Source organism: Semicossyphus pulcher, unplaced genomic scaffold (assembly GCF_022749685.1).
Source record: "Semicossyphus pulcher isolate SPU_LCO1_2020_fin unplaced genomic scaffold, fSemPul1.0.p SCAF_10, whole genome shotgun sequence".
Classification (NCBI taxonomy): domain Eukaryota; kingdom Metazoa; phylum Chordata; class Actinopteri; order Labriformes; family Labridae; genus Semicossyphus; species Semicossyphus pulcher.
Window position 1 is genome coordinate 26,001,817 of NW_027211604.1, and position 13,215 is coordinate 26,015,031.

The following is a 13,215-nucleotide window of genomic DNA, read 5'->3' on the forward strand; positions in this document are numbered from 1 at the left end:
GGATGGATGGGAAGGGCTCAGAGCAAGCAGTCCCGCGAACTGGACTCACGTCCGAAACCTAAATTCCAATCAGACATGATTAAAGTGGAGTCAAAGCACCCGGGAAGTGGTGATCAATTATCAAAACGGGTAGAATTGGGTTTTCCTCAACATTGATAATCAGTGTGGCGTCCTTCTTTTGTATGTTGCAGCCCACACTTTGAGCCCTTGGTGTTCCTCTGTCTCTTTTGGTAGGGAGGCTGTAACAATAATCTCATCAAAGACTAATATTGGTTTGAAGTAAATACTTTTAATTCACATAATTTTTTCCTGTTGGATTATTACAGGATCTTTATTTGCTCAGGAACTCGTACGTAAGTTGTCACATTACTGTATATACAACATATAGTGTATGTAGCATTTTTCGTATAATAGACTGACCAGGTGAACTTGATGATTTCATTTGTTTAACTTAAAGTCAGTCATTCAAAGGTAAAGATGAAGAGAGGTTACAGACAGATTTGTATGAAAGCCTCGAGTCATTGGACTTTAATAAATTGTGCACTGAGGTTTAGAAAAGTGGTTTTCTTGCTGCCATCCTGTAGACGCAACATGTATGCTCTTTAGAAATAAAGCATTCAGCCAGTTCATCATGATTAGCCTTCAATCTGAACAGTGGGTTGTAAATCATCGGGAGAGTTTTCCATAGCAACCATGCTGCTTAATGGCTGTGCTGTGGTTTAATGATACGCCTGGTGAGAGAAAGTGAGATGATAATGTGAGAGTCTCAGAGTCAGCCACATAGACTGTGTGTCAATAAGTGTGAAATTAGACCCAACGTGCCATTAGCAGAGGATCCAATTAGAGAGGACGGGGAAACGTCCCATTCTTTCATTTGATCGAGTCCAAATCAATTTCAATTACAAATCGAAGGATGGAGAATGTGAGCGTGGGGCGATACCTGCATCTCCTGGTGTAGACTGAGGATATCTCAGGCTCTAATTGGAACTGGAATAAACTACCACTAACCAAGATCAGTAATAAGATCAATTTTCAAAAGAGATTAAGAAACACAATTATTTGAAAAAGTAATCAGTTATGGCGACATAACACTTCAGTCAGTTTGTAATAGTTTGAGATGTTTATTACAGCAGCAGAACATGCAGCAGCTCATGTTTGGCGTCTCGGCTCCGGCCTCATCACTCCTTGCAGATTTATTTTACACGCTGAAGTTTGAGGAGTGATGAGAAAATATGTTAGCCCTCGGAGCCTGCAGGTGGTGGTGGGGCTGAAAGTATGAGTGCAGTACTGCTGCAGGGCAGCGGTAGCAATGACAGAGCAGAGGGATAGAGCGGAAGTAGCTGGCAGTCGTCGCCCTATTTTGTATGTGAATGTGAATGATGCTTAAAGTGATAATCTCAAAGATTTCCATTTAAATAAACGTCTGTTAAGTCACTATATCTATCACTGAATGAGGTAACACAATGGTGATTGAGCCTGTGGCCCACTGATGAAAGCCTTTGCATTTGCAGTATTACAGGCCGCAGAAAAAATCCCAAGCGGCGCCCAGTTAGTGACGCGTTTTCCATCAGCCAGCAGTGGTTGGTCTGCCAGAGAGGGTAGGCGGAGCTAAGCGGCTGCTTTTCCGCTCTCTGCAAGTGTTGTGAGTAAACAGTAATCTACTATGGCTGAACAAACAAAGAAAAGATGGATGACTACAGATACAACTTCAACAAGAAGTGAAAATCCAAAGAAAAAGAAACAAACTCGACGCTCAGATGAAGCAAACAGTCTGAAAAGGAAAGCGACCGTCAGCCAGGAAAATCAAGAGTTACAACCGTGACAAAGGGAGCCAACTGTAGACGTCTGGTTAAAGTGGGAAGTGTCCCATAACTACCATATATCACAATAAGGTGGTGTCTAAGAAAACAAATCTATCATCTTTGAGATTGTCAGTTTAAAAGTGGAATAAACAAACCTAGTGGTATGCCGTCTTTCCACCACTTTTATACCGTTTCACTTGTTCTTTGTGGCTGATAAGGGAGGTAAATAGTGCCACTTTGACCCAGCTGGAATCATTCTCCCCTCATCGTGCTCTAACAATAATACTGCTGCTTCCTCCCACAGTCCAAAGACATGCTCGTTAGGTTCATTGGAGACTCTAAAATTGCCCGTAGGTGTGAAGGTGAGCGTGAGAGGTTGTCTGTCTCTGTGTGTCAGCCCTGTGATTGACTGGCCATCAGTCCAGGTGTAACCCCCATTGACAGCTGGGATTAGCTCCAGCCCCCTCGCGATCCTGAACAGGAGAAGCGATATCAAATGAGAGAGGTATGTTTACCTTCCTCTCAGCTACATACCAACATTTATTTAAGAGGGAATTTCACATAAGGAATAGAGATAGTGAAAATGGTACTCACCTGCTCCTCACCTGCTCCTCATCTCTTCCTGTCTTTATCTATTTCTCTCTCATAGCTGCACGTTTCTTCTCTGTTTCACTGACATGTTGACAACAGTTAAAGTCACTCTGCTCAAACGAATGTCATAAATAAAACATCTTCACTTCAGTGCACATCAGCGTGTCAAGTTATCACCTCGTCTTGTCACAGATTTAACACCAGTGTTAATGATTTGCTGTTGTTATGCTGTTCATGGTGAGGAAACCGTTTTGAAGACAGGATGTAAATATTTGATCACAGGGTTGAAACATACTCTTAAAGGTAATACTGGTAGACGCTTAGACTGTCGTGGTAATCCAGTGATCATTCCCAGCTCATCAATAATCTATGGGAGTGCTGTGTGCTGTGGTGACTGAGTGAATATTGATGTGGTCGTGCTGACACTGATAGCTGGGCAAACATTACAGCACGGCAGAAACGATCACTGCAGCCCGCACGCTGTTCTCGACAATGTGGTACAATGCTGCAGGTCAATTACAAGTTAGAGCAGAAACACATTATCGATCGATTAGCTCATATACGGACATTTTATCTGCAACCATTTTGATGATGAAGCATAAATTTGAGCATGCAAAAAGTTTCTGGCCCCAACATCTCAGATGTGAAGATTTGTTCTTTTTCTTTCAGTTTGGAAAGATGAGAAATGTGCAAAGACGCCATCCTGGTGTCTTCATGAACTTGAAGGAGTAGTGAGGCCGAGAGTGGGATGGGATACCCCTGATGGAGTCTAGACACTGGTGGTGGTGGTGAAGGAAGGATGCAGGATGAGCTGAGGAGCTGGACTTGGACACTGATGTGATGGGCTGGAGCTGACTCAGGTGGAGGAGGGTCGCAATGAATGAGCTGAAATGACAAACTGACAGCACAGAGAGGAGAACAGATTTAAAAAAGCAGGATGATTGGTCGACAGAAATCGAGGCTAACTGTGGTTGGTTTAGTACTTAAATAGTAGACGCCCATAATCAGCTGATCACCAGACAGGAATTAATGATGACTTCATGAATGAATGAATGAGTCTGAAACGCTGACAGCTTGAACTCAGCTACATAAAACAGTCTGGAGTGCTCAAAAAGAAAAATCAAGGCACATTTATGGCAAAAGTGAAAAGCCTTTATTCAGATGGATAATCTTTTTTTGTAATTTCTTTGGATTTTGGACAAAAAATTCCAGACAGAGGCCCAAGTTTAGCTCAGAGGTTAAATCGCACGTCCCATGTACAGAGGAGGAGGCGGCCCTAGGCTCGACTCCCACCCTCATCCCCCCTCTCCCTTCCTCTGCTTCGACACTATCCGTTGTCCTCTCTCTCTCGATAAAGGCATAAAAGGCTAAAAATGAATGAGTACCCGAAAAATAGTCTTTTGAAAATGTCCCCATAAACTGTCAGAAACTTCCTTTTACATTTTTAACTGGCATTTTACAGAGAAAATACCTCGGAATGGAAGTGGCTTCTATAATTTCTATTGTGCTTCACCATGTTCCTCCTCACACCTTGTTTAGTTATTACAAATAATTTTCAGTAGAAAAAATTAATAAAAGATAACGAGACATAAAACACTTTCTGTATTTTTTATTCCACCTAAACAGATGAAAATAATTTACAATAACTTTTTGTTTTTTATCTGTTTATTAGATTGTTTTTAATGTGTGCATCGTAATAGCAGCACTCTAAACATAGAGGCAAGATAACAGAGTGTCCAGTTAAAACAAAATACAAGGTTTGCATACAATTATAGCAGAACAGGCAGCAAACCGAAAGGGGAAAATTAAATAGTTTGCATTTTCAGATAATATGGATTACTCGGGAAATAGAGCAAACAGAAAACGGGAAAAAAAGGTAAAACAAACAAACAACAGTGGCAACCAAGGTGATATCAGGGGTGTGTGTGAGTGTGGTACCCAACAGATGGGACCATATTACATCCTGTCGAGCACATTGGGTTCGTTTCTGTTGGGATGAGAAGCGGTTTCCGGATTTTAAGAAAGACATTTTCCTTATTGGCAAGTTTTCATCGAAGGCCTTCCACATGAATCGTGTTTCCAAGCTCCCTCAGCCATTGGTGGACTGTGGGACTGAGAGAGGTGGAATGAGAGTGAGATGGGCAATATGATTATCCATGTCAGCGTTCACAGGAAGCCCAAATATGGCAAGGAAAGGGTCTGGTGTTATTGTTTTACTAAAGGCCTTCGATTCATAGTCAAATATACAGGCCCAGAAGGAGCTTGGGGCAGAACCAAAACTGATGTAACAGTTGGCCTATATCCGGTTTGCATCACACAGGGAGGGACATCAGGATATATAGCATGGAGCCTAGATCTCGTGTAGTAAAGTCTAATTTCACTGACTTCCTCTTAAGCAAATCAAAACACAGTTATCAGTTTTAATGAGCCCATAAGCACACGTTGCCTCCGTGTTTTATGTGCACACATTACATCAACTTCATATAAACTTGCTCGAAGCAGAATCTGTTGTGTTGAAGAGTACGTGTCGGGTTCATCAGCCTGTGTCCGTCTCTCCATTAACAGTCACTCCCGGTCACTCACCTGTAAGTGTTTTTAAAGAGAGGACACCACTGGGAGTCAGCGCCCTTCATTTACACTCCCCCTCTCACATGCAGAGTGGGGTCAAAGGTCAAACAACTTATATGCCGCGTCAACAAGTGCAGCCATCTGCCTGTTCATTAGCTCTGACCTTTCAACAGTTAAGTGGGGTCACTGAGCGGCAGACTGAGAGCAGCGTGCCTTCACAGCAGACAGGCACATAGAGGTCTGCAGCCTCAGCTGTGGGGCTGAATTAAGACAAAGAACAAATATTGTTTTATTGTTTAGATGTGAGTGTTTAACTTTTCTGTGGTGATGGCTTTCAAATTATTGTTTGTAGAAAATGGTGATATCCCAGTTAGACAATACATCCAAATCCCTTTTCCAGACACTTTTAGACATATGTCTTGTTTGATACATTTTTCCTTAGTTGTAATAATAGAGAGACCATTTTCAACTGCGTGTCTCTTGTGTCCAGCTTTGTATTTGTTTTGAGAATGGCAGTTTTCTTTAATCCAGTGCAGCACAAGGACGCAGTTTATCAGTTGAAGAGGTTTTAATGAAGCTATACATAAAAACAGGTTAACCTGAGATGGTGGCTGAGTGGGGAAATGAGAGGTGGGCAAATAGAAGAGAACACGAGGCACAATTATGTTAAGCACAAGAGTATACTGGCTGGCCTTAGAGTTGCACCATGTAGGTAGACTAAACGATCTGGCGATGAAAAACCAGGGTATGTAGAAGCTGTGTCCCAACCCAGGGGCTGCATCCTTCATAGGATGCGGTCTGCGAAGGATGAGTCATTCGTAGCTTGTGTAGATTGTTAAAGCCGAACTGAAATGAGACGGTCTGGTCTACGGAGGATTTCCTGTTTGCATCACCAGGTTTTCCGCCCTTACCCTTGCGTCACCAAACACCGCTCCTCTCGCCTAGCAACAGGTAGCCAGCTGGCTAACTAGCTAGCATAACTGATGATGATTTGTTTCAAGGCCTCTTTTGTTATTTTTAACATTTGTGTTGAGTTGAAACAGAAAATGTTACATTTAAAAGTGTACGTCTCCGCCACTTATGAGTCTGCCATCTCGTTTTAATTGGCGTGCATGAATCTTGAGATACGTTGAGCCGAGAATGATGCACCCGATGGATCTTTTGCGGCCTGGGAAAAGGAGGACACATTTTTCTGCTACATCTGAAGGAGCCTTCGAAATGGGACAGCCTTTGACGCGCCAAATACGTCCTTCTCAGGATGCAGCCTCTGATTTGGGACAGAGCTTCTGTCAAGACAGCAGGCTGATGACTTGATGGGGAACAAGTGAGCAGGCTGAAGCAGTCAGGAGGTGTTGATTGGTGGAGCAGCTGAGGAGCACTGAGGATGGCAACGCCTAGGGACAAACAGAGAGAGAGAGAACAAGAAACACAAGGGAGTGGAACACAGGAGAAACACACGGATATGGGCCAAACTTGTAGCCTGATTAGTGTACTGTTCCTCTTGTGTGGACCACAAAACAAAATTAAAGATAAATTCAGACTAAAAGCAACACAGGTTTTTCTTGCAGCAGGATTAAATAAAAAACGACTCAAAAACTCTTTGAACATTGACATGAAAGCGTATTGGTGTGGAGAACCTCCTGATGTCTAGAGGCCTGAAGCAGTCCAAGGGGGAGATGGTGCGGCCGCCCCAGGGCCCACGCTCAGTGGGGGCCTGCTAAGAAGCTACGTTTCAGACATAGACTGTATATAAAGATATACAGTTTCAGCACTGTGGACAGTGCATAACCAATTGCATCACTGCATGGTCTGGCGCTCTCTCTCTCTCTCTTTAAAAAAAACAAAAACAAAATAGATTTAAAATGCATCCAGAATAAGCTTCAATGGGGAAAAAAAGACAGATAACAAGAAATATTTCACCAAAATAAATTGCTGATTTTGATAGTGACAAAAGATCCAGGTTGTGAATCCAACTAGATGGCAAAATGGAAAACGTTCAAGATTTTAAGAACCTTTGAGCAACGGTACAAAAAACCTATGAACTTCTTTCTTGTGTATGTGGTTCTGCAAACAGAAATATGTCTCAAGGATGCACTCACACGAAAATAACAGGTCAATTAGTCTCTGGCTGCACCCTGATCTCTTTTCTCTCTGCACTCTCCGGGTCACTGCACGTGCCCGCTTCAGCGTTCTAGCCCACACTCCTGCTGCAACTCTCCGGAGCGCTTCCTACGTACGGCCTTTTGTACAATAGGAGAGGATATATCAGCTATTTTACAGCTGTGAATTTTAAAGTGACTATAAGAAAGGCCCAGGGCTGAGAGTCCAGGTCCGCCCCTGCTAGTGGCTGTATCCAAACTTATAAATCTGCATCATGATGTAGCTACTTCAGCATCCTTTCCAACTATTTATAACATTTAAATCACAGCAAAATCTGTTGGTTTTGGGTTCATACCGCTAAGCGAGGTTTCAGCAGACATGTGACTTGATACGGTGAAACCACCACTCACAGGAGACAGATGGAGCAGCCGCAACACTAGGTGAGTAGCACGGTGTCCATATGAGAATCCTGGCACCAAACCTCGCTAACAGGTCATTTAAATGGTTTGTTTTATTAGTTTAACATTACTTATTGTTTCTTTCACTATGTCGAAGGTCACTTAGCATTGCTTCTTACAGCATTTGTGTACTCCAGAACGTTCCCTACATGCACACAGAGAAACCAGACCTCTCTTACCTTGTATCAATCCTCTAATACCTACAAAGTAGACCACACACACGTGTAATGCTGGAAGAGATGAGGATTTGGCCGCTGACAACAATTTACTGCTGATACAGAGGAAGCAGAGAGCGAGGGCAGCTTGAGAAGTTGGCACAGCCTAATGGCCTTCGCCCGACCACCTGGCCTGATTTAACAGAGTCATGCAGAGGTGAGAGAGAAAGTGAGACAGACAAAGAGAGCAAGTGGTATTTGCCGGCCTGGCCAGACATGAGTGATGAGGGATGAAGATAGCGCTGATGGGGGGTAATGATTGTGATCGCTCTCTCTCTCTCTGTCTTGCTGGGCCTGCGTCTGGGTTAATGGGAGTCAGGTCAGGGGGGTCCGGGGCCCCGGTGTGATGGTCATCTGGTTATCTGGCTGGCTCTAGGTGAGAGCCACGGATGCTGATAGTGTGGTCACTACATCACTCTCTGAGCAGCAGGTGTTTGGACAGGTGGAAGGCGGAGATGCAAACAAAAAACAGGCAGAAGCGGAGAGGTGCCATCGTTCATGTCCAGTTCAAAATTGGCTGTGCATTAATCATCTACACCGATCAGCCATGACATTATCGTCGAGGCATGGACTCCACTAGACCTCTGAAGGTGTGCTTCCTTGGACCGATTTTGGTACTTGAGACTTGGTGACTTCGACTCGAGTCGACTCGAGTCACTGTTCTGATGACTTGCGACTTGACAAGACAAAAAATAATATATATGTAATATAAATTGGCCAATAATATAATTATTAGACGAGCTGCTAACACCTTGTCCTTTCTCTTTATAAAGACCGGATACTACAGGTAAGAGTGCTGGATCTTGGGTGGAAAAAAAGTGACTTGACTTGGGACTTGGACCAAATGACTTGAGACTTACTTGGGACTTGAGCAAAGATGACTTAGTCACAACACTGGTACTGACCACTGCAGACCGGGAACACCCCACAAGAGCTGCAGCTTTGGAGATGCTCTGACCCAGTCGTCTTGCCATGACAGTTTGACATTTTTCTTTCTTCCAACACATCAACTTTGAGGACAAAATGTGTACTTGCTGCCGAACATGTCCCACCCACTGCCAGGGGCCACTGTTACATTCGACCTGTCAGTGGTCATCATGTTACGGCTGATTGGTTTATGTCTAAAGAAAAGGAAATACATAAAAGGCTGAATCAATGCTAGCAGCTCTGGGAGGCTCAATGGTGCTTCGGGCTAAATGCTAACATGCTCATAACGACATTGACATTTTTTACGTTTAGCAGATAGTGATTAGCATTGTAATCATTATTGTACATTAGCATGCTACATTTTCTTATTAGCACCAGTGCAGTTCGGGCTCATCTGCAGGGTCATACACCTGAGTACTGTCATTACTCTAAACTACATGAAAAGTAAAGAGGTGGACCAACAACCTACATGTTTCATTATACAGTAAGTAAAAATGTCAGTGGAAATGTAAATAGCTTTGTCATGGCTCGTCCTGTTTCAGAGTTTGATAGAAGGGGTGAGTAACAGGAAACACTTGACTTGATGCATTTGTGTTTCCCCGCTTGTATCATTGTTTTTTCCGACCCTGATACGTCTCACGTTTGCCTGAGTAGCCTCTCTCTGCATGCTGAATATCATCTTTTGTCTTGTTACAACAGCGCCGTCATTTTTAGTTTTCGATTCAGTGTTTTCATTTCCTGTTTAATTTGTAAATCACTCCTCCCTCTCATGTGTGATGTTCTTCTTCGCACATTTGTGTGTTTTCCACCTTGTGTGATTATGTGCCCCGCCCTTATTGTTTCACCTGCTCCCTCGACCGTCTCACCTGTCCCTGATTAGCCACACCTTCCAAGTGTATCTTTATCAAATCTATCCCTCCCTGTCTCTTTGTTTTCGTCAAACCATCAATCCTTGCTCCTTGTCTGGATGTGTTCCTGGTGGCTGTGCCAGTGTTTTCACCTGTTTTTCTTTTCTGGAACTTGTCACCTTAATGTTGGACTTCTGATTTCTCACCTGCTCTCCATGGACGGAAGTTGTAAGCTTTTGTTTTTTGTTTTCTTTTTGTGTTTAATCAAAACTTCTAAAAGTCTGCAGCTGGGTCTCCACTTTCTCTCCCTTTTTATGAAAACTACTGCAGCTGCTCTTACAAAGTACATACTTGGCATGCAGTATGCATATGTACTATTTTGTCATAACATTGCTCCTTGAACGGAATCTATCAGATAGATAAATAAATAGATAAGTAGTTTATTGTTCAATTCATAACACAGAAGGTGGTGATCAGGGTCCTTAACGTACTTTTGATCTGGGATTTAGTTTGATGTTTAATTTCAGGATAGACTGATATATATATACTGACTATGCAGAGTGTGGTTTGGGTCAGACACAATGTCATTTTCCAGTCTTAACATGTATTTATTGCAGGCTGATTCATAGAGTTTCTCCAGTGATAGACCTACAATCTTTAAGCCATTTTTCAATTGGTGGAGCAGTTTAGACTTCAACACAGTGGACAGACACTTGTACCATGTGGTGTTGCAGGACTTTAGGACACTCAAAATCACAGAAGTAAAAACACAACAGAAGAATCTGTTTACTCTCCAGAAAAGATCTCAGTCGGTGAAGGAAATCAATTCTTTTTTTGTCTTTTTGCTGACAAAATCAGTGTGGTCTTTCCAGGATAACAGACAGTCAATCATTACACCCAAGTATTTATAAGAAGAAACCTGCCTGATTTTTTTGCTATGAATAATAATTGGAGCATCATGTCGAGTCAGATGATGAAACAAATAAAATTTCCTCTGGGTTTTTTTTGGATTTATCTCAAGAGCATTGTTGTCGCTCCATTCGACCACTTTGCTCCCGGCATGCTGGTGCAGCCCGGGGTTGTCTGGGTGACTTAAAGAAATCAGAGCTGTATCATCAACTGCTCTCGCTTCAGGACCCACCACCACCTCCAAGTGACCACTTGAAACCCAATGTTTTTAGCCAGTCAAATTTATTTAATTAAAATCTGTGCAGTTTGCATACGAAGAACATATTCCCTCTACAATTCATTCAGTTAGCAGCATTTATTCAACAGAACGTGCAACATAAAGGCAACCACTGTGTGGCTCAACAAGTTTCAAGAATGTAAATGTAGCTGTATTTGAGATTACCCAATCAGTGGACACATGGGGTGTGACTAAACTACACTACTACCACATGTATGTCATAGGAAACCCATGTCCTTCAAAATAAAAGTGCTTACTTTTTAACTTATTTTTTTCAAGCACACTTCCCGTCTGATGAAGAACATGCAGGAAATGACTTGTTGAGCCTCGATACCGTGTGACCACTGAGCTCTGTCGGGAGCAAAGACTGAAGAAATATGCTAAAAATGAATGAATTAACTTACCTGTCATACCCTGTGATTCAGTTAGATATCAATATATGACATAAAAGGTAACACACTGCAGTGGCTTCACATATTCTCTGTAATAGTGTTGTCAGGAACAGGCTGAGGGAGCGCAGGGGTAAATGCAGTTACACTGGTACCCAACCAGAAAATCAGGCCCCATTCTCACCGTGCTGCAGCTAAGCTCAGAGGCCGTGGTACCTTTTATATTTGTTCCACTCCAGCATGTCGAGCGTTCCTCTCCTGTCTTATGTCATTACAAAAACAATTACTCTGCTCCGCTTACCTCATCTGAACCTACAGCAGCACTCACAGCTGACGTATGGCTTCACTCAATACTCAATCAATGATACGTTGACGTTAGTCTGCAGCCTTGTTTTTGTGCACATTCTTTCCATTTCAATCATGCACTTTGATCTTAGAACAACACGCTTTACTCTGAATTACAACTGGCTACATTTCAGGTTATGCTATCGAGATCTGAAGTACTGAACTGTATTAATAATGGCACATTTAATCAAGAGGAGAAAACTGTTCTCAGTGTTCTTTTTCACTTCCTGTGATAAGATAAGATAAGATAAGATAAGATAAGATAAGATAACAGTACTTTATTGATCAGCAGAGGGGAAATTTGGTTGTTGCAACAGCACAAAGACAAGCAAGAAGCAAGAAGGCAAGTACAAATAGAAATAAGAATAGATAAACATGACATTAAATTAAATAAGAGGTACAACTGGTATATAAAAGTGACATGAGTGACAATCTAAAGTGACCTGGTAGGGATAAAGTGACATATAAATGGTTCGATGAGACGCTAGCTGAATGAGCTGCCCATCTGCCACAGCTCATCGTGGAGAGGGGGAAAGGGGTTGTCCAAGATGGCTTTGATTTTGTCCTTCATCCTCCTCTCAGCCACTGACTCCACAGTGTCCAGTTCAAGCCCAACAACAGAGCGGGCCTTCCTCAGCAGCTTGTTGAGTCTGTTAGCCTCACCAGCTTTGATGCCACCCCACCAGCACACCACAGTGAGGAACAGTGCGCTGGTCACTACAGACTGGAAGAAGGCCTTCAGGAGCCTGATGCAAACACTGCAGGACCTTCATCTCCCTAGGAAGATCAGCCTGCTCTGTCCCTTCCTGAAGAGGGCGTCAGTGTTGTGAGACCAGTCCAGTTTGTTGTTGATTTGGACCCCAAGGTACTTGTAAGAGTCCACCCTCTTCCCTTCCTCCCCCTGGATGATGACTGGGGCAGAGGACCTCCTGTTCATCCAGCCTCTTAATTTCCCCCGTTTCAATAAGCTATGACCAAAGACAGTGTACGAGGGCTATGAGCACTGGGGGTTGTGAAGGCTCAAATTTTTACTTCTAATATTGTAACAGAAGGTGCTTTCCGACAGCAGGAATTTTTCCCAGGAACTAGGAACCTTTTGAGGAACCAGGGTCTAATTTAGCTCCAGGGTAGTTGACTTACCCCCTGAAAAGTCCCTGCTCAGGGGGTAGTACTTTCCAAAGGTACAGGAACTTTCAGGGTGGGGCCTCCAGTGCTGATCGTATCTGACTGCTCGAGGACTCACAGTGTCACGGCCGGCTCAGAACCGATGACAAAGAACGGGAGGAAACAAGGAGTTACTTCAAAACAATAATTAATTTATTGTAACTAAACACAAAATGATAAAATTAACCAACATTATGAAGTGTGGGAGTCAGTAAGTCAGCGGTGCTAGTGTGTGTGCATGAGTGAGGTTATGCGGTGCGGGGTGTTGTGTGGAAATATGAAACAACACAAGATTAAGGAGCGTGGCCTAACGGGGAGCAGACAGTTCTCCATCTCCTGTCCAAGACAGAGTGAGGGATGCTTCAATAGGATTGTGATGACACGACCACACCCACTGGCATCTGAAACACAGACAGCAAACAGCCAAAGTGGGGTCGTCACAACAGCGTTTCATTTCATCCACTCGGGACGAGGTGCCGCGGTTACAGGAAAACGGACAGTTCACGAGTGTTTACTTTCAGCGGTTAAACCCGCAGTACACACACGCCGTGAGGTTGTGTGTGCTGACAGGAAGTTGGAGACGTGAGCTTTCGTACTCAATGAATCCATTTGCAATGCAATA